The sequence below is a fragment of the Zosterops lateralis genome (genome assembly GCF_965231275.1).
Source record: "Zosterops lateralis genome assembly, chromosome: 2".
Taxonomy (NCBI): Eukaryota; Metazoa; Chordata; class Aves; order Passeriformes; family Zosteropidae; genus Zosterops; species Zosterops lateralis.
In genome coordinates, this window is record NC_139763.1 from 20,318,565 (window position 1) to 20,345,709 (window position 27,145).

Here is a 27,145-nt window from a genome sequence, read left to right on the forward strand (position 1 = left end):
AAGTTGTGTCCTTGTTTTTCCCCTGTGTTTATTGGAAGCTTTTGATTCCGTCAATCACACCAAGTCAGTGTCAACTTTGCAAAGGCACTGTTGGGTTACCACAAGTACTATTTTGGCATGTTTGAAGTAGTCTCAGGCAGAGCTCACCAATAGTTATTCTGCTTAACCCTTTTTTTTCTTCTCTTCAGGGTTCCGTCTTCAGACCTTATTAGTCTTTTGTTGTTTTTTAAATGCTGGTATCTAGGTTACAGTAGCCTTTTAAAATATTAGATGTACCATGGAGATGACAAGGCTTCCTTTCTGAGCTGTCCCTTCCAAACTTGGTTTGGTTCCTGCAGTTTCTGAGCTGCCCTGAAGACTCATTTCTGAGTTTCGGCCAAAAAAAAAAGCGCATTATTTTGCTTTTGTGACAAAACATAAGCTCTGTGTGTGGAACTCACTATCATGCTGGACTAGCTCTTTCTTCACAGTCCCTTTGAGGCTAATTTTTCCATTTCCTGTCACTACAGATTGCACTCTTGGAGACAGTTTTAAATCAGTAATGTCTTTGATGGTTTTTTTTCACCATGCCAGGAACATTCCCAAAATGACATTGATGCTCTCCCAGGCTGTCCAAATGTGTATTCATGGCAGGCTTCTGCTAAGCTGCTGTAACACTTTCCCACTCTGTTTGCTAGCTTGCCAGATGTGAATATGCTCCAGTTAATTGAATATACCAGATTTTGAATAGGCTGCCATTAATTCAAAATGCTATGGCTGATACCAAAATATGATGTGGCTAAATTTTAACCATTGCATCTCTCTTCAGTGAAAATCAAATGACAGAAGTATTAGTCAGATGTTTTGAACTTTTGCTTCTTAGGCTCCCAGTGCCCTTAAGGAAAAATGTACAGAGGATCTTTCCAAAGAAAGCTGAATGCATCTGATGTAACTGGGGGTCAGGTAGACTAAATGGACTTGGTGTTTTCAAATGAAAATGAAGTGCTAACATTGTGAATTGTTTTCTGATACTGCTGTGGAGCTGCATGCCTACGGATGGGAGGCATTAACTTTCTGTCTGTCATTCTATGAGCTTCTTTTCTTTCGCTTGTGCCCTCTAGTAGTTAAGCTGGAATTTATTTTTTTTTTTTGCATAATTGAGCTTTCGTGGTTATGGCAAAAACAACTTAGAAAAAAAGATTTTGTTTTGTTGTCACTGTTTGCAATACATATACTTTATAGTATTTATATTCCATCTATTTGAAGTTGAGTAAGACTGCTTGCAAAACCAGGTATTAATACTTATACTACTGTACCTTGAATAAAATATTTCTGTGGTTAGGATTTTTGAATAGGATTTTACATTAGGACTTTTGTATGTGCTAGAGCCATAGCAATTTCTGCCTTCTGTGACGCTACCTCAATATATAAATTTTATTATATATTTATATTTATTTATATATTTTATATATAAATAAAACAGCTATTTAGAAAAAGAATTTGTGAAGAATATGGAAAAGTCTATGCTTTTCATTATAACTGGCTGAATCTATTAATATCATACAATTCAAATAAAAACCCTGAGTTATCTATCTGATGGCAAAGAGGCTCCAGCCAGGAGGGAATGTGCTAAGGTAATAGAAGTAGCTGAAAAGGGCAGGCAGAATAACTGAAGCTATTGCACCAACCAGGCAGAAGTCAGTCTTAGAGAGCAGGGTGAACATCATAATGGTGATATGGGATTTAATTCTTTACAATTCAAAAGATGGGAATATGAGTCAACCAGCCTCTACGGCTTTTGGATCTGGTTTCATTCCTCTGATGAAATAAGTTTGCTTCATCAAGGCAATTGTTTACATTCCATAGAAACTGCCTTTCATAAAGCCCTGAGCTGCATGTTATTGTGATCAGAAGTCAACAGTATCTGATATTGATTAAGTGTAAATTAAATTAATTTAGACACTTGGTAGCTGGTATACATCAAAGTGGTGTCATGGAAGATTTATCATTGAATAGAAGTATTTCAAATAGGATTTTGCAGAGATGAGTTACAGGTCAAGACTATGAAATACTGTTTTATAAATAACTGAAAAAGTAAATATAAAAGCAATGTGAATAAAATTTATGGGTGATATAAAGCATGTCAAAATATTGAGCAAGTTAAACAATCTGGATGTCTTAAACCAGGATGCAAGCAAAAGGTGAAGTTAGGTGTCAGGGTTCCTGCCCATAGAGAGTCTTGCATGAGAAGCTGTACAGGCTGGGATGCAGCTCTGCTCCTGTTGCTCACAGTCCTCTTGCTTGGCATACTAGTTTGTCTGAAGAGAATGACATGCTGGCTCTGCTCCTGGCACCTGAGCCAGCTTCCCTGTCTGGCCGCTGCTACACCCTGGGCTGTCTCTGCAGTTATCCAGTCCTCCTGAAAGTGCCCACGGACCAGCAGAAGTGGGTCCCACAAATAAGACTGAGGTTTGCGCTTGACTTCAGAATCATTTGTATGAGCAGATTATGAAAGTAATATTTTGAGGTCTTAAGTTATCTATTCACTGATAGCTGTAATTTATTTACCAACACAAAGCCTAAAGAAAAGCAAGAGAACAAAAAAGTTTCATATTATGTAAAATTCATTATGGAAAACTGAGTCTACAGAGATTACAGTCATTGCACAAGTTGAACGGCTGAAAAAGGAATTTTGAGCTGAAGTTGGTACCTATTTTTCAGGATTCGTATGAGTTAAAGATGAAGAATTATAAAATCAAGATATCTGGATTTTGGATGTCTATAACATTAAGATGTTATGTGTGTATATCGAGAACTACGTATATGTTTATCTTCCTATTTTCTCTCTGTCTGGTATCAAGTTTTACAAAGAAGAGAAGGAATTAAAAAAATTCAGGCCAATTACTGGTTTGTTCAGTCATTTACTGTAGGATAAATCCACACAGCTATTAAAAGGAGGGGGCAAAGTCCTTGTTTCCACTTCATCTCTGTTGTTGACACCAGCTCATATGATGCTCCAGGGTGAGGGAAGGTCAAGGAACAGATCTTTCTAAAGCAAATTCATCCAGGAGCATTGTCTTCCAGCTCAAGCTCTTCTCTGACTTGCCCCATTGCAAGGCCATTTGGGCTCTAGTTCTGGTGGCAGATAAGCACAAGGGCAGCACTGCCTTTTCATGGCAGACCTGCAGACTTGTGTTGGATCACAGCCTTGAAAAACCTCAGTAGCTACTCAAATCTGGCTTTGCTGTTCTCCTTGTCATTGTCATGTTTTACTGCTGCTTCTCCTTTCTTATGTGTAGGATTTCCAAACCCATGGTTTCCTTACCCATCAATTACATTTTGCACACATGTTCCTCTTTAGGTTGATAATTTTATTTCCCAAGTTAGCTTCCAAGGAGTCAAATCTGTTGTGGGCAGTGTTAGGGTGAAATACAAGCTTTGAAAATAGAGTGGGTTTTTGTCTTTTTAAAATGCTCCAGAATAATAAAAGAGAGATTACACCAGAAATGGATAATCTAATTTTCGTTCAGGCTATTTTATACACTTCTGGGTTCTCCTTGTTGCATGTGGCAAATCACTCAGTCAGAAGGACAAGAGTGAAAAATGGATGGTTTTTCCCTGAAGCAAAGGTAGCCCAAGTGAATTACTATATGGTACAGAGCATGAAGGTATCAAATGAAAATTCTCATCCCAAGACCGTATGAAACAAATACCACATTAGCTTAAAAATACATTTTAAGAGATGTCCATGTGGAAAACCTGACTAGAACTACAGCTGACTTCATATGTACAGGAAGATCTATAATTCACACTTGTTGAGAAGTTTAATCCAGCAGTACTAAGACCAATTTATGGTGTTCTGTATGAGAGTAGCAGCTTGCAGTAGTACCTATTATAAGTGACAAATAAATTATGGAGATAGGGAAAATCAGAGTAATGTTTACAAGCACAAAGTCTAGCAGCAATGACACTGAAAATGGCAGTGAGCACCACATACTTCAAGTGAAAAGAAGCAGCCGGTCTGCTGAGAGATGGATGCTGCTGCAAGGCCAGGGATGTTCCTGTTAGCATGTCTAAGAGGAATTAGAAGCATGTAAAGAGAGTGAGCTCTCTTGGAAAACAAAACAAAGCATTTAATAGCAATATACCTGTTTTGCTTTTCACAATAATGGAATAACATATTTGGAATAAAATATTGATCCGTCTAAAAACATTTCAGAAAACCATGAATAATTGCCCCATGGGGACATGAGGGAGGCAAATGTCAGGTGCAGAGCTTCTTTTTAATGTGTGGGGGCAGTGTGGAGATCCTGGTTCCCCATCTGTGAGAACCAATAAGGGGAAGTGGAGTAACTGAGGGAGAGGAGCAGGATTTCACATCATCCAGTTCTTCTCCAAGCTGCTACCTGGGGCTTCACTCATGACCTTTGGAGGCTCAGTTATCTTCTGCTGTTCTCACCACCTGTAACCATGATGACGTTGTCCCAAAGAAGCCAAGCATCATTCTGGCTGTGACTGAAAGGCCACAGCATTCCAGGGCAGCCAGGAAAGTGGAAAATAAACTTGAGAGAGACAGTGTTACTGCTGTTGCAGGTGGTGAAAAATAAATACAGCTGAATCCCAGAGAAAGGTCCTTTCTTCAGCCACTTGCAACATTGAATGGGGTGGGGCAATTTAAATCTAACAATCTCATTATTAGCCATTCTCCTTCCTTGTGTAAACAGGTGAGAGAAGCAGAAAATGAAGGTAAGTAAAGAGGAGAAGTCTGAGACAAAATGAGGAAAGAGCAGGCTGATTGAAGTAGAAAGCAAATGTAAATAAATGGTTTTTCTTGGCCTCCCCAGGTGGGCTTTCCACCAAGGTGCAAATTCCAATAACATATGTGTAGTCTGTGAAGTAATTTAGTAGAGAAATAAAAGTACTAACAAGTGGACGGTTAGGAAGTACTACATTAACACGTTTAAAGACCTCTAAGTAATTCTGCATGAAGGGAGGCTGGGGGAGCAGCAGGTTTCTGTGTGTGTATTTCATAGATGTCAGTCTCTGTTCACAGGTAGCACGAGAACCTTTTGTGCACTGTAGTCTGAGGTGGAGTCTGCTCTATTTTATGAGATTTCATTACTGGACTTGAAGGTGGCAGAACAGTGAGCAAAAAGATGGAGTGAAGGTGAACCGGCACTGATGATGGAAACAATTCTTTCAGTGCCATCTAAACAACAGTGGTCTATTACTGTGCTGCCTATTGCACAGCATGCTGAAATGACTCTTTTCATTATAAAATGCAGTGTTTCTCCTCTTGGGACTTAATGTAGGTGGCTTTTTCTCTTGCTTCTATATGATTTCCATGCCCCTACAGTCACTCTGTGAGCATTATTTGCTCTTGTTTACGCAAAGGCTTTTCTCTAACATTCAGTTTTATGGTGAATTGCTCAGGAATTACATTATTTTTTATCACCTAGTTCTGCACTCTTCCCATAAAATCCAACCACAGCATGGAAATATGTATGGTACATTTATAAAGTCTTCCATATGTAAAACAAATTAAGCTCTAATATTACACCCCAGGCTATTGTGCTAGTGGGAGAGCAGGATTCTGCAGTTGCACTCCATGGGAACATTGCTGCTTTTTGAAGTGTACACGTAGGCTGATGTATTATCTACCTGATGCATGTTTGAAAATGTGAACTATGAACTACCAGGCCAAAAAAAGGGGATGCTTCAAAGGACAGGCTGGGAACAGAATGTGTTGAAGTTGCAGTGATGACAAGCTTGTCACTTAGAGTTGCTTCAGCAGGAATATCTAGCTTGCCAGTATGCAAATATGAAGGCATTATGACATTATCATACTCATTAATTGCAGAATCCACCAAAAAAGCCTGGTAACTGAGAAGCTCAGCTTGATATAGCTTGATGCACACCTTGCACATCTGAGCCATCTTGGTTAAAGGCAGACACCCCCAAGAGAGCAGTGCTGCTTTATCTGTACCAAATGTGTGATCCTACAGGACTGAAAAGTGGACTACAAAGACCAATCATGAGAATTAAATCCTAGTCCTGAGATTGCATTTACTGGTGCCAAGGACTATTTAATCTCTCAGCTCACTCTGATGAAGTAATTCTAAAATACAGAAATTGTTTTCCTACACATCACAAAAAGCAGTTTTGCTTCTGCTGTGGCCAGGTATAACTGTCCTTCTAGTGACTGGATGATTCCCACAGAGTTTCTCCTGGCTAAATGTGTCCTGTCAGGAAGTGGCTTCAAAAGTGTTCAGATACTGTCTGAACTGAGAGCAATAAGTTTCTTGAAAACAACCGATGCTTTCCTTCTCTATTTCCACCACCCAATAAGTTGCTTCATTACAGTCAGAAAAAGCTCCAACTATTTTCCTGTTTTTGGAAGAAAATGTAAAGAAAATTTGCCATTCTCTTCCGCCATCTATTTTATGGGGAAAAAAACCCAAAAACTAAAAGCCAAAACACACTTGGAATACATTTTTGAGGATATAAATTATGTGCAGCCCTGTCTCCTTTTTTTACTTTTTATGTTTTCAATTTTGCTCCTAGTGTATTATCCACTCACATCCCTACACATTAGGCTATGCATTTAGTAACACAACTTACGCTAAAAAGAACATACATTCAGGAAATGCAAGTGCTATATTTGTAATCAAAAGGCAGTAGCTGTTTTTACACTGCTCTGTTAAATTATGAAATCTTTTCTTTCCATCTTTCTCTTCCAATCAATTAGAGTTTTCAAACAGAAGCCAAAAAGACGAAACCAGTGTTTAGTCTGAGGCTGTAAAAGCTCCATCTCTTGTCTTCCTAGATCATAGAAGAGGACAATCTATTATTATAAAGATATCCAAGTAATTTGAAAATATTCTTTCTCCTTGTTTTTATTGCATGACAATTTCTGCAGGGTAAATTTAAAAGAAGCATCACAAAATCTTGAATAATTTTGCAAAAAGCTCAATATAGCTTGAAGAATTGAATAATGATGCTTTATTTGTTCATGCATATAATTCCAGTGTAAGACAGAAACAATCTGATACTCAGATGATCTTTCTTTTTCAATATGAAAATGAGGGGAAAAAAGTGCACTTTTATCCTCATGTAAAATACAATGATCGGTATTTTGGATGTTGCAATCATAGAGAAATCTTACCTGTATTTAAGATAGCCTGTGCATGAATTTTGTAGAGAACTCAAAGGTAGAGTTTTCATTATTTGCGTGGGTTTAAAGTTTATGTATCCAACCCTTATAAAAATAGAGGTGTCCAGTCACGTAAGAGATGCATCCTACATCCGAGGACAGGCTGTGGAACTCCCCACTGAGCTCAACCATATCATGCCAGCTCCCACAGTGTTCCACTCTGTTCAGCACAGCACTGCTGTTCTGGCTGCCCTGCTGTCTGCTGGACACCCCAAGGGGCAGCAAATTTGTGCTGCTGCTTGCCAACAGATTCCTTTTCAGAGGAATGTGCAATGGGCATAACATGGATACAGATTTGACAGCTCTGTATTCCCTACCCAGCAGCTGGCTTTTTCCTTTTGTATTGAAGAGTCCATCTGCAGTCTGGACAGTCTGGAAAACACTTTTTTTTTTTTTTTTTTTTTTTTTTTTTTAATAGTGAACTTTTGTTGTTGTTTCTTAGAAATATAAACATTTCCATTTGAGATGAAGAAATAAAATCCAGCCCAGCTAGTTGCTACCAGCACAGTCTGGGTGTCCTGTCAAGTCAGACAAAAACCTATTATACCCTACAATCATATCAGATTTCTGTAGCTGCTGTGAATCAAAGGTGGGCTTTACATTGTACTCACCCAGTCTGTGGGTGCAGATACAAGGTGAAATTAGGGTCCCACCATAAAGGAACTGAAAAAAGAAGACCCTAGATTCTCAGAGAAGCAGCTGGAAAGCCAGATAATCCCCACAGTGGGGATAACCACACCACTCATCCCAGGCAGGTGTTCCTGGCACAAACAAGCCCACTGCTGCAACTGCAGGTAGCTGTAAAGGCTTTCAGCAGAACAATCAGGTGGTGACTGGCCATTGGACCTGTATCCCTCCTTGCCCCTCGGCAGCCAGGCTGGTTTGCTGTGTTGTAGACTGATGGGTTTGGTGTTTTCATAGGCTGCAGAAAAATAAAGAAGTTTCTGTTCCTGTCTTTTTTTCAGGTATGTCTTGCTATTTGCCTCTTAGAACCTGCAGTCTGGTCTGGGGAATTGGTGTATATGTTAAAAGTATGAAGGGAGTAACACAGCAAATGTTCTTTTGCATTTCAGCGTTCTCTCTGCTTTGCTGGATCTGTCAGTCTCTCCAGCAGGAAACATAGCTGTAACTCAGGAAGGGTTTCAATTATCTTCTTGTTTGCTGGAAATAGAAGAAACCTCAAACTGACATGTTTCTGAAGAAGAATTCCAAAGGGCGCATACTTCATACCACAGAACCACTGAAACCAGAAAGAAGGGGGAAAAAAGAAAAATTCCTAACTAGCTCTAAAGTCTTCACTGGCAAAAAAAAAAAAAAAAAAAAAAAAAAAAAAAAAAAAAAAAAGAAACAAAAAAAAAAAAAAAAGAAACTGAATATTATTAGCTTTGTTATTTATTTACTAGCACCTTACTGTCACCTATGTCTTAAAACAGTAGTATCACACACACTGGGGCTCTTTGCTGTCATGCTAATGAGCTGTCTTGTTGCATCTATCATATATTTCATACTTCCAAGAAAGAAAAAAAGTTAGACACACCATTTGTAAATATATGCACAACTTACTGCAGGAACATGTGGACCTCAGGGGAATGTACACTTGTAGATGATTATAGAGACATCACAGTTTACCACCTGAACTGTCTCCACTGGGTTTTAACAGGAGGATTACAACTTAAAAGCTTTCTTCTTTACATGAGTACCTACAAAACACTGTAACAATCTTCTTTTTCCTGAATGTTAGCACCACCATTCTCCAAAAGCAGAGAAAGTTCTGCCTTCTCTCAGCTTTCCTGAGGGCATTATCCAGGGATAAACCTTGAGTCTGAAAAGTCCTCGAGCATAATAATCTGTTGCTTCCATAGCTTGGGAGCAAATATGATGAGGCGGTTGGGCCAAGGAACCATTAATATGTAAATAAGATGAATATTGGAAAGCATTTTCAGATTATTCCATATAACTTACAAAAAAAGCCATTGTGCAGCCTGTTGCTCTAGTGCACGATTTCCCCATTGCTGCTGCTATTCATATCCTGTAGACAGCAAAAAACGTTTTCCCTCTGCTATTTTTTTAATTTTTACACTTTTTTTTAGGTTCTACAGAAAGCCATAATGTATCATATATGTGCCAGCTGAACCTTGCAGAGATGAAGCCAATGTCAGCAGTATCACCTCCTCTCCAAAGAGCTCAGCAGCCTCTCAACAAACAGCTGGGGTCACTCCATCTGCCAGCACTCCCACCTTGCAGTAATGGTCATTCCTGTTGCTGGCAAACCAGAAATATGTTGTAGATACATAAGGGTAAGGAGATGCCTTTCCATTCAGCATCAATAAGAATTTTGAGCCTATCATCCCCACCCACACAGACAAACAGCAGCTCCAGCTGATAAGAGAGCGCATCAGTTGCTGAAACCATTTGGGCGGTTGAACTGAGGCTGCTCAGGAAAAAGCTTCATTCTGCTCTACTCCTTGTACTGGAAAAATTATTGAAGAGGAGAAGGATATTGGGAATCCCTTCTTGGAAGTGTGGGAGATGTTATAGTCCTGGGAGACAGCACAGTATGGTGCAAAGTTTTCTTGTGGTCACAATATGAACTGAAGTTTAATTTTTTGGATAACCCTGATACAAGATCACATTTTCAAATGTTGATGGGTGACTCTCCTGCTGATTTTCATTTTTTAGAACTCTGCTGTGGATTTTGTTGGACATGGCCATTACATACAGTTGCTCAGGTAAAAGAGTGGAAGATGATGAGGATGATTGAAGAAAATGCCATGCATGCAAGGAGCAGATTTAACTGAACTGGAACTTCCCCTGAGATAACTGTTAATATTGCAAACCTTATGAAATTATTATCAGTAGTAGCACTCAATAAACATAAACAGCTAAAGCTTCAACTCCCTGTCTGCTTTAAAATACCTTGTTTCCAATATCACAGAATCATTTCTTCATTCTTGAATGACCCCAAATAGTCTGTGTCTATACGCTGGTCTGAGTACCTAGACTTAGCTTCTTCTAAGCCTATGACAGACGAAAATATCGTATCTCCTATTAGTATCCTTGCTATTTCTAACTTTATACACCACGAAGAATGAGTAATACTTCTTTCATTTTTTAAAGTGCAAGTAGCCTTCAAGCACCTGCCTTTTGAACAGGAGGAGAGAGGCCATTAAAACACGGCTTCTTAAAGAAGGGCAAGTGTTACTCATTATCATTTTGTAGTGTGTTAACTGAAGTACATTTAACTACTTCAACAGTGGAATAAATATTTTTTTCATGCAAAATGAAATCAGTATTTAAATGTTTTAGGTAAATTCTGATGCTTCTCTTTGGAGTGTAGGTTTCAAGCCATAACAGGTCCTGCCAAGTTATTTTCAATCAAGTTTGGAGACAAAGCATGCAGAAAGTTTATATTCCAACACAGAAAAATGAAATTTTCAGGAAATGATAGATGCCTTCACTTCTCACAGAGATTTTTGGTCTTGCTCACAGAGATTTCTAAGCACTAAGTTGTTCTGGCATCTCTAGGCTGTAAAAACCAGATACTTCTTTAAACTCTCACATTTTCCCTAACCTATGAGCTCCCAAAGTAAATAAAATTGGTTTTTGATTCCATGAAGGTTGTAATTATAACACTATTTTAAGCTCAAAACTACTGTATTAAAAACAAAATCGTACTACTTTCAATTTTTAGGCACAACCAGTCGTATTTCCAAATTAATTTTAAAAATGTACTGCAGCATTTTCCATAATGGGCTGAACAATTTTGTCCACCTCTTCCTTCAATTACACCTTCAATATTAGTGGAAGATAGAGTAACAAGAGGTGTTTAAGCAATAGAGGAAATAGGAAAGAAAAAAAAACAGACGTTGTTGCCAGGATAATGGAACCCCAAGGACAGTGACTACATTTTCCCAGCTATAGATCAACTCACAGACTAAGTTTCTTAATACATAGTCTTAATTAAATTTCTTTTTCCGTATCTGCCATTAATTGAGCAGTTATTCCCACCTCTGTGATTAACGTGGACTGGGCCAACATGTTTGTGCAATAGTCTGTAGATTTTTTAACAGAGAAATTGTTTTTAATTATTCATGCATCTCTAATTCCTTTTAGAATTGGTCAAGCTGTGGGTCTGAAACAACATTCATGGACCTGTTAGTTTCCTACTTCTTAGAAAAGAGTGCAGAGTGTTTCAGGAGAGCTTTGAAAAAGAAAAAGATGAGAAAAAAATGATAGCTTTTTGCTTTTCTCTACTAAAAAGAGCTAGAAGAATCAGCACTCCTGTGAAGTTAAACAAAAAAAAAAAATATAAAATGCTAAAATGTAAGATAACCAGACACCTTCTACCACCAAATACTTAGAAATGTGATTATATTCAGTCAAAAGAACAAATAGCTAAACTTTCTTTATTGCACATAATGTCTCCAGGGATCCTGGCAGTGAAGATGACTGGTTAAAGGTTATTTGATGATTTACTTCTATTCCACCAGTGACACGTCTGCTACTTTTCTACTGACTACTTCCCATAATTGGTAAGGTGATGCCAAATTTTACAGAAAAATAAATATCTAGAGGTGGGAATCAGCTGACAAAATATCTGAGCCAAAAATCAATATTCACTTTAGAGTCCCCAGAGAAAAATAGGCACTTAGAGGGCATAATTCCTAAAGCAGATGCCTAAAATAGCTGAGCTAAACTGAGCTCTGGGAGTGCTGGTTTCAAATACAGCAAGAGCCCATAGCTCAGAAGTGGAGGCAGCTGTATATCTGGGAAGAGGTTTGACAAGTGAGTTTTAGCTTAATCCCTCCCCATCCCAGCATACTACACCAGGTGTTAAATGCTGCTTGGGAGAGCAAGTAGCTTGGCAGGGTAATGGTTTCCCTTTGCCTCGGATTTGTGACTGGCAGTGTAGATACTCTATGGCGGGGCCAAAAAAGAAGAATAATGACGGAGTGGTCTGTCATGATAAAGCCTCTCCCTTTTCTTTCCTGTGGATCTCCTGAACTTGTAACTTAAAAACATTTAAATCTACATTAGAAGAGTTTTTATGGGTTAAAGTAACAAGAAAGAAGAAGGCTCCATTGGAAAGAAGGCTCCATTTTAGGAAGATTCGCGTGTCACTCAGCAGCATCCCTTGGGTAGCAGGAGGCAATGGAAAACTGGAGAAGACATATTTCCTTTAGAGTAGATGAAAATTTACCTCTATTGTTTCCTATCTGCTGGCCTTCAGCTACAATCCTTTGCTTGCTGTCAAAATAATTTTCAGACAGTTAGAGAACATTTCTGGTCACTACATATTTTATCTATACAATAATATGAACTAAGTTAAAATAAACTGAATTCAGAGGCTACTTGCATAGCCAGGGAATTTTAAAATGCTTAAGACTTTGCAGAACTGGATCTTTTCTGCTCTTACTAGCTGAATACTGTAGAAGAATTTTTATATGTAAAGTGCTAAACAAAGACTCCAAAATATAGGCTGAAAGAAGTTAGTATAGGCTGAAAGAAGCTATCCACTCCAGTCTTTAGCATATTTTACAGGTTTATCAGCTGAACTATTTTGAGTATACTATCTAATCTCCCTTTAAGTATTTCCTCTTCTGATATCCCAGACATTTCACTTGGCAGACTTCTTCATTAATGAATAACTCTTATTTGGAGATTTGTCCTCACATCTAATCTAAATTTGTTGTGTTTTAGGTGAACATTTTCCTTGAACAACCACAATCAAGTCTCTCTCTTTTATCTTGTTTCTCTCAAAAACTTCTTAAAAGTTCCCATATTTTGTTTAAACTACATGTCCTTTCCATCTTGTTCCTTATATCTTGCAGCTTTCTTAATGTTCTTCATCTCTGCTGCTCTCTCATCTTCACAGTGAGAAGGTCAAAGGATATCCTAAGTGAGGCCTCAGCTGTCATGTGTATCCATGATTTATTACCTCCTTACTCTTAAGTACAGTTCTTTGAATATGTGTTCTTTGTATACCAGTATTATCTCCTATTTTCATTTGTTTAGACACAAAATCTAAAAATGCATTTTAGCTAGTTATTTTCAATGAGCTTTGGAAGAAAAGAGTTCCCTGTTTACCGTAAATAGTGACTGGGACAGATCACTTTTTATCAAAAAAGTTTTATTTTACAATTCACACACCTCTCCTTACGTGCTGACGAATGGTTTCCTTCCTTTTCCTCATCTGGGAACTCCATGACAAAACTTGATGTTGACCAGTGTTTCAGGTTTGCCTCATAACAAAGACCTGTAAATTAAAAAATTCACACTTCCCTTTAAATAGTTAAATCTCCCAGAATGCAAATTTTTGTCTGGTCTTTACTCTCTTTTCCTAACTTTTGATGTTGTTATGCACACAGTTTGGCTTAAAGATATGGGCTACTTAAAACTAAGGATCAAACCAGTCTACCGGTGTTCTACCTGGAAATAATGCTGTTTGAGTCATAATAATCTGGTTACTATCCATTTTAATCAGTATTTTCTTAGTCATGTAACTCATTTTCAAGTACTCTTTGGCCAGCAGTCACACCTCCCAATTTAAGGACTGTGACTGGCATTCTAAGCCATGTGTGTGGTCACCCCTCTGAAGGGTTAAGAGAGGTGTACCTCTCTCAGGTGATCCACTTACTCAGGGTCTGAGAAACAGCAATGTTTTTCTTCCAGAAACCACAAAAGAGCTTATGGTGGCTGGGCTCCAATTTTCAGTAATTCACCTTTGTAGTCAGGTAAAGTGAATTCATGCAGTTGCCAAGCTGTGAGTCCTCCAAAAGTGCTAGGGAAAGTGTGTCAACAAACCATGAGTTTGATGCTGCACTCATGGTAAACAAGGGCACATGCAGTCCTGCATTGCCTCTCCTGCCCACTCCTGCTCTGAGCTCATTTAGGATTTTCCAGTACACATGCTTTCTTCCATTTTCTGCAGTATTACATGGGATGAAATATAAAAATTCATCTGCCAATTACTCTTTTGTAGCATCATTCTTCTCCTCCATGTAAAACTGTGTTACTGATTTAACTAATCTGATAGTTATGTCAGTTCAAACATTAATGACATTTCTACTACCCCATCATTAGCAAAGTATGCTTAATATGGAAGGTGCTGCAGTTAAAGACATCTTGAGAGAACTTTAAAACAAAGCTTCAAGCACAGCTGGTCAGCATTAAGCATCACAGTGCTTACAATCCCCAGTGTTGATGTTGACATGAAGATAATTTTTCTGCCGTCTGGAATTCTATGGCATTTAGAACTAAGTGTTTTCCAAATGTCCTTCTTAGTATAGGTATTCTGAGGGGGTTTTTTCTGGACTCTAAGGAGTTTACACAGTCTGAAAGCCTGTTTTATTGTCTGGTTTATTTTCCAAATGCCGTTTAAATCCATCTCTAATCTTCATTAATAACAACACTATAATTACTTCATTAACTTTTCCAGATAAAGTGTTTAAACTCTACAGAAGCAAATAGCTTTTTTGCTGGATTGTGTGCTAATAGCTTTGTCTAATACCACAATCTTGAGTTTTAAATGTATTTAATGAAATCACAAAGCCATTGTTTAATGTGTGTTACTGAAACCTGAAGAACATGTGGCACAAAGGTAAAGATAGCAAATTGTTGCGTTACATTGATTTAATGATGCATTTTGAAAGACTGGTAAGGAAGAAAGCGCAATTCATTTCCCAAGGGTAAAAATAATACCCTTAGTCATTGGCCTTAACTTGTTTTGACATCTTTGTTTCTGTGTAAAGGTTAAGTAATGTGGTCAAATTTTATAAGTAATGCTTTATTAACGAAGTACTTGCATTAAGGCTGTAAAATTGAGCACCAGATCAGGAAATAATAAAAAGTAAGGGTTGTATCATAAAGTTAACTGATCCGTACAGCTAGTGTTCCCCAGATAAGGTATATGCTCAGCTGCCCACAGTATGTGCAGTTGTGAGTTACTGCTCCTGCATAACTTAACCTTTTAGTTTCTTCTTTTTTGACTATTTTCATTTTCAGCCTGAATGTTGATCAAATGCAGCTTCTTAAAACAATTTTTAGTTTGCCTTTGCTGGAAGAAAAGCAAATCCCTGCGCCTTCTATTATCTGAGTATATGAATTACAGTCTGTGGCTACATAGCTCTCAGGCCCAAGTCTGTGGCCAGTGTACCTGCTGACCTGGAAACCTTGTGGTTTTCCCCGAAGTTCCTGTGTGCACATGGTTACAGTCAAGGAACTTGTGGCTGAGAGACAACAACTTCAGCTGCTTCTCAGATGTCTGATTGTCGTTTAGATGCCTCTAGTGCATTTCAAGGTGAAGTCAAATGACTTCAGTGGGCCACTGCAGAGGGCAATGTAGCATGACAGATTTTTACTTTTCCATTAAATGAGATGGAAGCATTTACACAAGCAGCTCTGAAGTATCTTCTGCAAGGCAAAAGCAGATAACTGATGCATAGTAAAGAGAAATTTCCAAAACTTCTCTGCTGTTAGTCTCTGGACTGGACAGTTCACTTTCTTGCCCCCACCCCAGTGAAATATGGAAAGAAAATAGCAAAAACAGAAGTCAGAAAATTTATAGGTCAAGACAAAGACAGTTAATAGGTGAGTGTGGTGGGAAGCATAGCAAAGTAACACAGTCACCACATGGCAAGGCAGACCAATGCCCAGCCAGTCTCCAAACAATGGTTACCTCGGGAAACCACCCTCTTTCTTCTTAGTCTATCTTGGGTTTTAATAATTTTTTGTTACATGGTATGAAACAGCTCTTTGGCCAGTGTGGATCAGCTGTAGTTACTGGTAGTGTCCACTCTCCTTTCCTTGCCTACTCCTGACCTTCTCACTGGAGTGGGGCAGTATGGGAAAGAAAGGCAATTTTGCATGTCGAGGTGGTGCAAGCACTCTTCAGTGACAGCCAAACAAAAGTATTTTATCAACACAGTTTTAGCCACAAAGCAAAAACATAGACCCATACTGGCTGCTCAGAACAAAGTTAACTCTATCTCAGACAAACCTTCTCAGCTGGGTTTCCCCAGCAGTTAGCTTGTTGGGGAAAGCTGCACTCAACACTAAGGCATTTTGTTCATCATTTTTTTTAGGTTGTAAACTAAAAGTCTGAGTGTATCTGTGTCTTTGTGTATTTATGAACACTGCTACAGTATCTTAAAATGCAATATTAGCATTCTGCATGTATAAATTATTTAATGGCAGTAAGGAAATATTGCACTTGTGAATTTGTACATAGAAATGTATTCAGGGGTTTATGTTTTTAAGCTAAAAACCATTTGATGTAAAAAGAGAGATGCACTATGATATTGCATATTTTTGAAGAGACTTGCATGTGAAACAAAGGCTGTTAGAACTGAATCTACCTCATTTGTACTCACTGCTGCCATTCTAGCTGAGCACGTTACTTGATTTGAGGGCTGGGTAACGTAGCTGAGGACAAACAATAAACTATTGAATGAATGATCCTCTTGCACCCCACAAAACAGAACATGCATTGTGGGATGTCAGTGATGCACATCTCTGAGGGAAACTGAAGATGTAAAGATGCAGATACCAAGATGAGGATGAAATCTTGCCTGTATCAAAGTGAAAGGAAGTGTTGCCATTGCATGGAAGAAATTAGAACTTTTGAGAATGCATTAACAGCTTGATTCTGGAAAATGTGCAGCCATAGCACCGTGCAGTGAAACCTGAGAAATCTCTGTTGCTTTATACTTACCTGGCTAAATTGAGCCAATTTATTTAGCCACTCAAGTGTGGACAATATCAGCCTACAAAGAACTTCAGAAGCAAAGCTTTTTATTGAGTAAGAATTCAGTGAAAGGAGAATAAACCTGCTGTGTTTCACTCTGAACATTTAATAGGGAAAAAGTTGAAGGCAGATATTTAGAGACTCATGGCAAGCTGATTAAAAACTAACATTATTTATTTCATGTATGTTTCTTAGTGTACTGCTCTCACCTATTCCATTCAATCAAAATTAACCATGAAAATTTACACTAAGTTTCCATTTCTGATACAAAAACATGAAAAGAGACATGGCTGTGTATTTTAAAAATGGGTAGGAGTGGGAGAGGAAAAAACCCATAAGTCTTTTCATAAGAGAAAGTATTTCTTATAAACCACTCCTTAAGATGAAGCAAGTATGCCTAGTAAGGCATGCAACTGGAAATAAAGAGAAAGGCAGTAACACATTGATCTATAACCAAGGTTCTGCCAGGACTGTGATTCTTGTCTCTGCTGGACAAAGGTCATTTGGCTTACAAACAGTTACTATCTAAACAGCAGGGACTAAACTAACGCCAATAAACTGTTTGTATGGATTGTGCACAGGAAACAAGCTAATGACACACTGAATGAGAGTGTCTATTTAATGCTGGGCTTTTGCTGGGGGCCGCTTGGAGCACAGTAATGAAGAAAATAACTCGTCATCATCAGTTGCATTAATTTCTAATGAATATTTTAATTCTTATCATTAAACCCAACATATTCTAGGAGTGTGGCCAGATGTTTTCTTATACCTTCTGATGCAAAATACAAGTTAAAATCTACTAGATCTCTTCCTGGGAAAAAAAGGAGAGGATGATTTCAGCATAATTAGTCTTAGCATTACATGCAGATAAGTATGTGTGACAGCACAGTAAATGGGGGTAATAAGTCTCGGTTACTCTCAGTGTCAAGATTTAGCTGAATTGCTTGAGAATTATATGGAATTTTCTTTAAAAGATAAAGAACTGAGAAATAAAAAAAGGTTGGACTATGACATCCATTATGATGATTAACTGCTGTTAATGCTTTAGCAGAAACATGCAGTACAAATATAAATAACTTTTATTCTGACTTATGTTTGAGGAATAAATTATTATTTTACTACAAGTATTTTTAAGCAAAGAGATTCTCTCTTACAAAGGTAGCATATGCAGGACTAGGGGAAACTTTTCATGCTTTTGCCAGCATTCTAATGAAATCACAGCTTGGGGGCCAGCAAGTAAAGCATGAGATATCATGCCTGGATGTAAGAGCCTAGATCCCCTGACTGATTCTTATATGATGTTTGGATAAAGAGATGGAGGTAAAGAGGTATGACAGAAGGTAAAGGAGTATGTCAGGTGTAGAGTATGAAAGTTAGTTGAGTTTTCATCTTGAGACTAAGGAAAGTAAAGTAAATGTATGGGCACTGAAGAAATGGTGGGAAAATCCTTAATTGAGGGAGTATTTTAGATAAATGGATGTGATATTTATTGTGAGGTTTGGCTTGACTAACAGAAAAAGTTCTAGCCTAAGGGCAGGCTATCAACCATACTTGAAGTAATATCTACTATCTAATCTACTATTAGCATAGTAGCCCTCTTAAAATTCCTTTGTTGTTGCAGTTTTGGGTATCTGATGAATTTTAATTGGCTTGACTTATGTGAAAAAAACTGATACTCATTCAGGAACTGGTCATGAGATCACTGGTGGTAGGGGAATACTTGGCTGTGTAGTGCAATGGAAATGCTTTGTCACAGGAGCATGAACTTGGCAAAGCCAAGATCCTCTTATGCAGTGGAGCCACAAGTGAGTTATCTGTCCTGAAAGAGTTGAATGAAGATCATTGCACCAAACCCCTGGCCACATATTCCTGATTCCCTATCTATATAGAGAGACTATTTTAGATGTATATATTGAGTGTCTTACAACTTTTATTGGTATTGTTTTTCATTTTTCTCAACTTCTAAGCCAAATTCCTCCAGGATCATGAGGCTGAATGTTTATGCCTCAGGGAAAGAGGAAAATTATAACTAAAGAAATATTGAAACCATTAGGAATGGACATTAGGAATAGCTTTTCTGTGCAGTATATTATTTAATGATCTTCAAGTCATACATTGGGCAGCAATAAGGAATGCTGTAGTCCACTGGATAACGATAATTTCCAGGTTTTGGGTGGCACACTGTTGTTTCTACACACTCCACAGATCACCAGGAAGCTAAATTTGTGTTTCTTGTGCATTTTGAGTTATAGACAATATATTAGGTGGACAGAATAAAAAAAAAGTTTATATTTTAGAGCTCATTGTATTTTTTTTTCAATTCAGCCTCTCATAATTTTATCAAATCTTGAAAATTTTCTCATTTTCACTAATATTTTTCTGTTCCTCCGTCATGTTTTATTGCTTTTTTTTGCCCTATCCTCATGCTTTTTGCTATCTAATTCCCACTGCATATCAACAGTGTTTTGGCTTGTAGAAAAGCCATAACTAATAGTGAATCTTATCTGATTATAATAAAGTGACAATTATTACATGATTTTCCCTGTAATTAATTAATTAATTGCCTACTGAAGTTCTTACAGACAAGCAAGTTGTATTTGCAGAAAAGGGTCAGCAAGTCGTGAGCAGTCAAGGTGATGAAAAAAAACGTGACATACACGTGTCATTGCTCTGCAGAGTGCAACAGGGGCTTGTTCTTGGTACTTCCTCTACCTCTGTTTCCCTGTTTATGAAGGGGTGTGTCTGCTAATATATTGCAATCACACATCTCTGACAAAGACAAATCTGTCGCCAAATGCGTAACTATTGTATTGTATAGAACAGGAAGTGGGAAAGAGTTAAACAAGCTTTTCTTACACTGCGTCTTTCCATTGATATCAGTAATGCAATCCTCATTTTCTGACCTGTTCACATAATGCTTAATATATGGAAACTTTCTACGGAAACTTCAATATTGTGGGAATTATTTTAACATTTTTAGAAGGTGTATGCATAAACCTTTGTCACCTTGCAGTACAAACACACACCTTTGTCACCTCCACTTTTCTGAGATGAAAATGCAGGCTCAGTGTTCTGTAAAATCGTCAAGTGTTTAATGTACTGTAAACATAGTACTCAATATTGCTATGGCTTTCAGTAGTGGAATAACTGCATAGGAGCTAAACTACTGCAAGAAAACTGTTCTCCCTTCTGGAGACCCTTCCCCACGCTGTGCTAAGCGAACTTCAGGCACTCGGATCCATTCGGTATCTGTGGAGTTAACTAAATTAAGCTTACTTCCAGTTAGCCTCTGTCACCAGGAATGCAATTTGTGTTTACCTATATAAGGAAACCTGTTCGACCTAGAGGAGCTCGGCAGGGCTGTGTGTGCCTGCGAGAGGGGCGAGCGCTGAGCGGGCGGGGCAGGGCAGGACAGGAGGGACCGAGCGCAGCCCCGCCGGCCGCTCCGCTCCGCTCCGCACCGCTCCGCACCGCTCCGCTCCTCACGGCTCCGCACCGCTCCGCACCGCTCCGCTCCTCACGGCTCCGCACCGCTCCGCACCGCTCCTCACGGCTCCGCACCGCTCCGCACCGCTCCGCACCGCTCCGCACCGCAGCGCCCGCAGGGAGCGACTGTCCCCCGCTTCTTCGGCGCCGGGAAAAGAGGGGAAAACTGTCAGGGGAAAAATGGAGAAGCAGGTATGTCAGGCGGATCCTCGCAGCTGGGGGGTGCGGAGAGGGTCGGAGCGAGGTTTGCGCTTCCGAGTGTTGTTTGTTCCCTGTAAAGCGGCTGGAGAGTTTGGTGGGGGCGCGGGGCGAAGCGGGCGGTGCTGCGGGGGCGACCCCCGTGACTCAGCTGACATCCCCTGTGCCCCTCAGTCGGGTGCACCTTCGTTTTACTGCTGAGATTCTCAAACTTTCTTTGCTCGGATGGAACACAGATGTGAGCTGGGACTGGAAATAGAGCTGAGATGCTTTGGCTGAAGTGCTGCAAATCCGTGCTGTTGTCATCCTAGTATGTCTGGGAAAAGAAGTTCTTGACACGCTTGTTATTTGTTTTATTTTTAATCTTAAAATGTTCATTTTGCAGAAGGTGCACTCATTTAGCATGTCCAGGGTTTTGGTGTATTTTATTTGGATGTATGTGAATACAGCTAAATCAGCATAGCTGGAATGTGTTTGTTACAATACAGGGAGTTCCTGTAGCAAAAAAGATTTTGCAGTGAGTTAAAAAATAAACTTCAGATACTGTTATAGGAAATGTAAGCTAAACAGGTTCTACTACAATAGGGATTACCCAATTCCAAACAAAGATTTGTGTTTCTTAGGAAGTATTTGCACAGTATGATAACATTTTTAAACAGGCTTTCAGTGAAATCCTCACAAAGATGGAAGAATTTTTCCCTGAAGATTTTAGTCAGGACATAATGAAAAATAAAGTTGGAAACAAAGTTCAAGTAGGTCTCTGGCTGTAAGAATACTGGTGTGCAGTATTCCATCAGGACAGGTACTGTTAAGTAGCAGCATGTTCACTGTGGTACTTTAATAAAGTTTTCTGCCGTCATGGTGAAAAACAAAAGAATGGAAGAATATTTTCAGTTGATCTCTTGGAGTACCTTGTAAGGAAAAAACCATTGCAGAGAACTGGTCAGAAACAGGTGGAGTGCTTTTTCAGAATGATTTTTGGTTTTCCAACATTCAAGACAGATAAATATGTGATTACTTTCCTCTTATTTTCATGGTTATTTGTATTTATGTGTGCACAAGCATGTGAATGGGCTCATTATGGGAGGTGTGCTACATCTTTCCTAGCAAAGTAGGAAAGTAAAAGATTATTATTTAAAACCCTCTTCCTTCTAAATAGCTGTAACTTTTATGAATTAATGTAGCAATTACTGAGATTAGTAATATAGTATTACCTGGTTAAAATTAATTCAAAAAAAAGGATTAAAAGTCACTCGTGTTCATAGAGATTCTCATTCATTTCTGTATAAATTTTTTGTTAACTCCTGACTTTGAATGTTGAGTGAGGTTTTAATGAGAATGACACAGGATAGCTATAGTGGTTTCAGTAGAGATTTTATAGGAGTTTCAACACCACAAAGTACATAGCAAGTTCCTGAATACCTATTTCAGGGCTGAAGTTAATGGGTTCATTGTGATGAATCATCTTTGGTTGTGGTGGAAGCCACCATGGCAAAGAAAGCAAGGCTGTTGGACCAGAACCATAAATTTCACTTGTCACACTTCTCCTGGTGGTTTTGTGGAATATCTTTATTATTTTGACTTGAAAAGGGGTACAGAGAAAGGATTTTTAACAGGGCTGTTAGTAAAGCGTAAATTTAAAGGGCAAGAGAAGACTCCAGGGAAACATGCTCTTAAATCACCTTTTCCAAGTCTCTGCAGGAAATTGCGTTGCCCCCATCAGTTTGTCTAGCTATGTTGCAATCATTAATGGTATTTTGATTTCCCAGTGCCAAGCAAGGTAGAAATGTGGTTCCAAGTCTCTACAGTGTATTCTGTGTTGACATGAGCTTGCTGTGTCCCAAGATCTCAGCAGTCATCTGTGTCCATGCTGGTGCAGGGCTGGCCCAGGTGCAGCCTGCCTGCCCTCACTCCTGTCAGACAGTGCCTGCCTCTGCCACCCACAGGAGATGTGTGATGATGTGGCTTCAGAGCTTGCGGCATCAGGGGGACCTGCCTAAGACCAGTGTCTGCCTTGGGCTTTTACCTCAGCTTGCTGCTGTGCCCATAGTGTCACACAGGTTTCCATTAACCTGGATGCACAAAACCCAAATTCTTTGTAGACCAGAACTGATGGCTGGGAGATATATCCCAGGGAAATTTTATCCTTGTTTACACTGAGAAAAGAATTTTAAAGTAAATAAAATTTTAAATATTTTTATCCCATTTAAAATATGGGATAGACCTTGTGCTTTATCTAAAATCACAAAAAAATCCAGTGGCTATGACTGGATGACCATTCTCTGGCCTAAGCTTCTGCAAATCAGCCTGCTACCCTAGGCTTGGGTCTCTAACCCATGTTAATAGGTGATGAACTTTATTCACTGATTAAAGAAGAAAGAGCTAAAGGCATTCTGACCCTGTTTAAAGATTTTTTTTTTCATTCATCAAAGGATTTCTTTATATTAATTTTAATGGCAGAACTGTGTTCAGAGTGCATGGTGTTGTGTTGGACTGAATAATGTTGTAATGATGTTGTGTTGGACTGTGCATTTTGAGGATGTGTTGAACCCAGGTGAAGGCAATGAGCACATCAAGTCTGTGCATACACCTGTGGTGCCAGCTTTAGTTGTGCAACTGAGACAAGACTGAAGGAAAGCAGAAATAGTTGGACTTGATAGTATTGATAGCAAACCGAAATTATCTTCTGCCTTCCTGTTGTGTCACTGATGGGTTAATTCATGAAAACTTTTAATAATTTGTCACTTTTAAATCAGAAAGTATTTTATGTATTTAACATATAGTATCATAAAATTTTTGTTTAGAAATGAAAGAACATAGTAAATGTCTTCAATGTTTTTCTACATTTAGTAATCTGCTCATACTAGAAGCAAAGTTAGGACACTTTTTTTTGTAGGCTTGCTTAACTTTCATCCATCACTTCATTTTTGCTTTCAGTTTCTGATTTGCATATAATTTGAAGCTGAGTGCTTTTACACATTGTCAGGAGACAGTTTGGTGCATCATGGTTTTTCCTGATATCTTTACACATATATATATATATTAAAAAAAAAAAAAAAGAAAAAAAAAGGAAAAAAGACTAACTTTTCAAAGGTGTAACTGGAGAGCTTGAAATAATAAAAGAACATGCTGTACTAGTTGCATGCTCCCTTTACGATTTTGTTAAAGGGCTTGCCATTCCATTATGCTATCATTTTGTAGTGTAAGCATTTTATATGGCGTGTGTGATTTCATTGCCCTTAAGTGACCTTAGTAAATTCCTTATTTCCCCTGAAGCACATACCTAATTGAAAATTGCCATCTGCAGTTGAAGAGCTCTAAGCAAGAGCTCTAAGAATAACTCAGGATGGAGATGGGTGTCTAGAGAGAAGCGCAAAATCCCTTTTTCTGTAGAATTCACTGTATTGCATGAAGTAAAATACTTGCTCTGAAGGCACATGATATGAAACTATAGGAGGGGCATCTTTATCTGTCTGCCCAGTTCATCTGCCTAACGCTGCTCTCCAGAGATCAGTGTGATCCACAAAAAGTCTGTGTTGCCTAATTATTTTTTTTAACCTTTCTTAAAAATTACCTCTCTTCTTTCAGCCTTTGGTAAATGTATTTGAAATTTAAAGTAAAAAAATGTAATTCCAAATCTGATCCGGGCTTTCTAGTCCAGCAGCTGTCCTCATACTGCAGTGCCTCACTTGGCTCTGGTGTGACACTTCCAGGACACAGTTACGATGATTGCAGTCTGCAACCACAACCTAAATATGAGAAATCTCTGGCCTAGCATTGCATGCATTACAGCTCCTGTGAGCATAAGTGCTTAGGAGTCATGAAAATGAAAGAGGCAAAAAGCTGGACAGTGTGAAGCTGAGGAATGTCTTAAAAAGGCACTTTCTTAGATGAGAGAACATTAAACTATGCTCTGGATTAGAAGTCAGTGACATCCGTGTATTTGTTCACTCTTGTGTAATGTAATTGTTTAGGACAGGAAAAATGCAAGTATTTTAATTAAAAAGGGTTGGGAAATGTAAAGCATGAAAAGTCTGTGATGGGGATGTGAAGTTTTTATCCTATCTTCCTGTGTGTTTATTCATTCCAAAAAGTTGAGAAAATGACTGGACTGAAAATTAAGCCTCCACAAATTCTCTAGTCCTGTGTTATCTTGCAAGTAGTCTTATTTATGAAAGCTTATACTTTAAATCTATTTTTTTAATTCCAAGTTATGTTTCAAAACCATTTATCAGCTTTGGAATACACACTGCTTGGAGACTCATAAGGGGAAGGTAATAAAAATATGCAAACTGTGTTAGGGTCTGAGTTTACCAGCTGCTTAGGATGTATTTCCCTCCTGTTTTCTTTTTTTTTTCCTTTAGTTAAAAATATTAATATTAAATTTAGGTTTTGATGGTGCAGCAAGTAAGCAAGGGAAGACAAATATTTTATTGCAAACTTTGTGTGATTGCATATTTTAATATTTTTTCACATTAAATATATTTTATGTTCAGCAAGGTATCTAGAAATATACTTGAGTCTAAAGGTCTGTACAAAGGCAGATGCATGCCTAATCTATCTATATCGATGATTGCAACACATGTTTCATGTGCATCTAATATCTCTGCTGAATTTTTTTTAGTAAAGTTACTATTTTCATATGATTGTGTGCACAGAGGCTGGAATAATTGGTGCTTGCTTTTAGATAAATCAGGATTTTTCTTGAACAAACTGAGATCTTCCATTTATGGGTTCACTAGGGGGTAGAAGTTGCTCTCTCTTTTCTTTAGTAGCTTCACTCAATGGTGTTTTTGTATTGATCCTCTGAAAGCTGGATTTAGGAAGATGGCATATTAAAAAAAACCCAGTTGCTTTTGTCAGATATCATTGTATTAAGTTCAGCTTCATCTAGCATTCATGATGCTCACATTCAGTGTTATAAAAGAAAGGCCATTTTTGACCCCTTGTGCACAGATCCAGTCATTGCAATGGGCTGAGGGTGCTCTGCTGGGTGACACTGGATTGCAGTGCGCTTGGGGTATCAGTTTGAAAGTGTCAGGACTTGCCTGCTGTGCTCCTCCAGTGATGCATGTGCTCCTGCTGAGTTTCTAACATTTCTGTTTTGTAGCTGCCTAGCCTGGAAAATTCCATGTTAAACCTCAGATCCGGCCTCCTGAGGTGGATGCTTTTGGACAAATTTAAATTCACTATGAATAGAACAACATTAATGTTCCTGCAGCGTTCATTCTGTAAAATGAGTTGTTTTACTATATTGTTCATATCTTAGTTGTCTCCTTCATGGATAATTCCATCTAATTTTAGCTGGGGAGTTTAGGCATTAGCAGTTAGTTATGAATTCCTACCTTAAATACAGCAATCTATCCAGGGTGGTTTGGGATATCCTATTGGTTGTGGGTTCCAAGTTATGTAGCTGTGCTTAACACTCCAGTGGGAAGTTCTGGCCATGTTGCATTTTGCCTTTGATATATTGCCGTGCCACCACCGTTAATGCAAGCTCAGACTGCAAACATCTGTTTGCTTTTATTGCACATGTGTTGCTTAAGATGTTCAGTTTTTACATGATGTGAATCACTGGACTCAATGAGCATGTATGATTGGCTTAATAAATAAGCCTTAAGTCGTGTCAATAAAGTGCACATCCTAAAGAATGATATATATGATATACACAGAAGAGAAAAGTGACAAGTTCATGTCTAGACAGTGTTTCATATTTTGGTGGGTTTTTAATGGTTTGAAGGGAGTCACATAAATGTCAATATAGAAGGAAAGATTGTATGCATCCATATGTCAAAGATGATGAGAACAGAGAAATGCACCTGATAGAAAACAAAACTATGAAAGCTCTATATCCTCCATTCATTCTAGAATCTCATCACATTTATGGCATGAATGGAACACTTAAGAAAAAAACATGCACTTTGATATCATTACATATGCTCTAGAGTGCTCTCTTTCATGAAAAGGTTACTTGGATTTGGAAATAAGTTTAGCTGTTGATCTCAGCAAATTTTCAGCAATACCCCATAGGTACATTGATGTTTCAAGGACCTACCATGTTGGTTCTAACATGTATCATTCCACATTGCTGGAATGCACAAGATTACTTTGGTTTGGATTAATGAAAGTGAGTGAAATGACTTACAGTTGTTAGCTTGCGTTTTAATTTTGGAGGTTAAGCTAATCTGCCTTGAAGGTTTAATTCATAGGTTTCTGTAACCATTGGAGGGTCCAATTTGGACATTTTCTCTGCCACATGAGAACTAAAGCAACAAAACACAAGGAGAAAATGGAAGATTACAGTTGAGCAGAACCATCAGCTGAAAGTCCTTTATTCCCCCACAGACATTTTAAAGTTGGTAAGCAGAATTGCTATAATATAATAAAAATTAAAACAAAAAGCTCTCTAGAAAGAGCTTGCAAAACCAAAAATTTAATTGATGGAGTCAGTATCATCTGCCAAGTTTCCAGTACAACACCCAGGCTGAGGGAGGTAGAACTACATTTGAAAGTTATTTCACTAG

General features: G+C 38.4%; 1 protein-coding gene across 2 annotated transcripts in view; it reads left to right on the top strand.

Moving 5' to 3' along the window:
- Positions 1-20,536: 20,536 nt before the first annotated feature.
- The window catches only part of MID1 (midline 1), a 241,068-nt gene continuing 234,459 nt past the window's right edge, over positions 20,537-27,145 (top strand). For both annotated transcript variants that reach the window (XM_083855465.1, XM_083855460.1), the window contains exon 1: positions 20,537-20,615. The gene's annotated coding sequence lies outside the window, so the exon portion shown is untranslated. The remainder of the gene's footprint in view (positions 20,616-27,145) is intronic.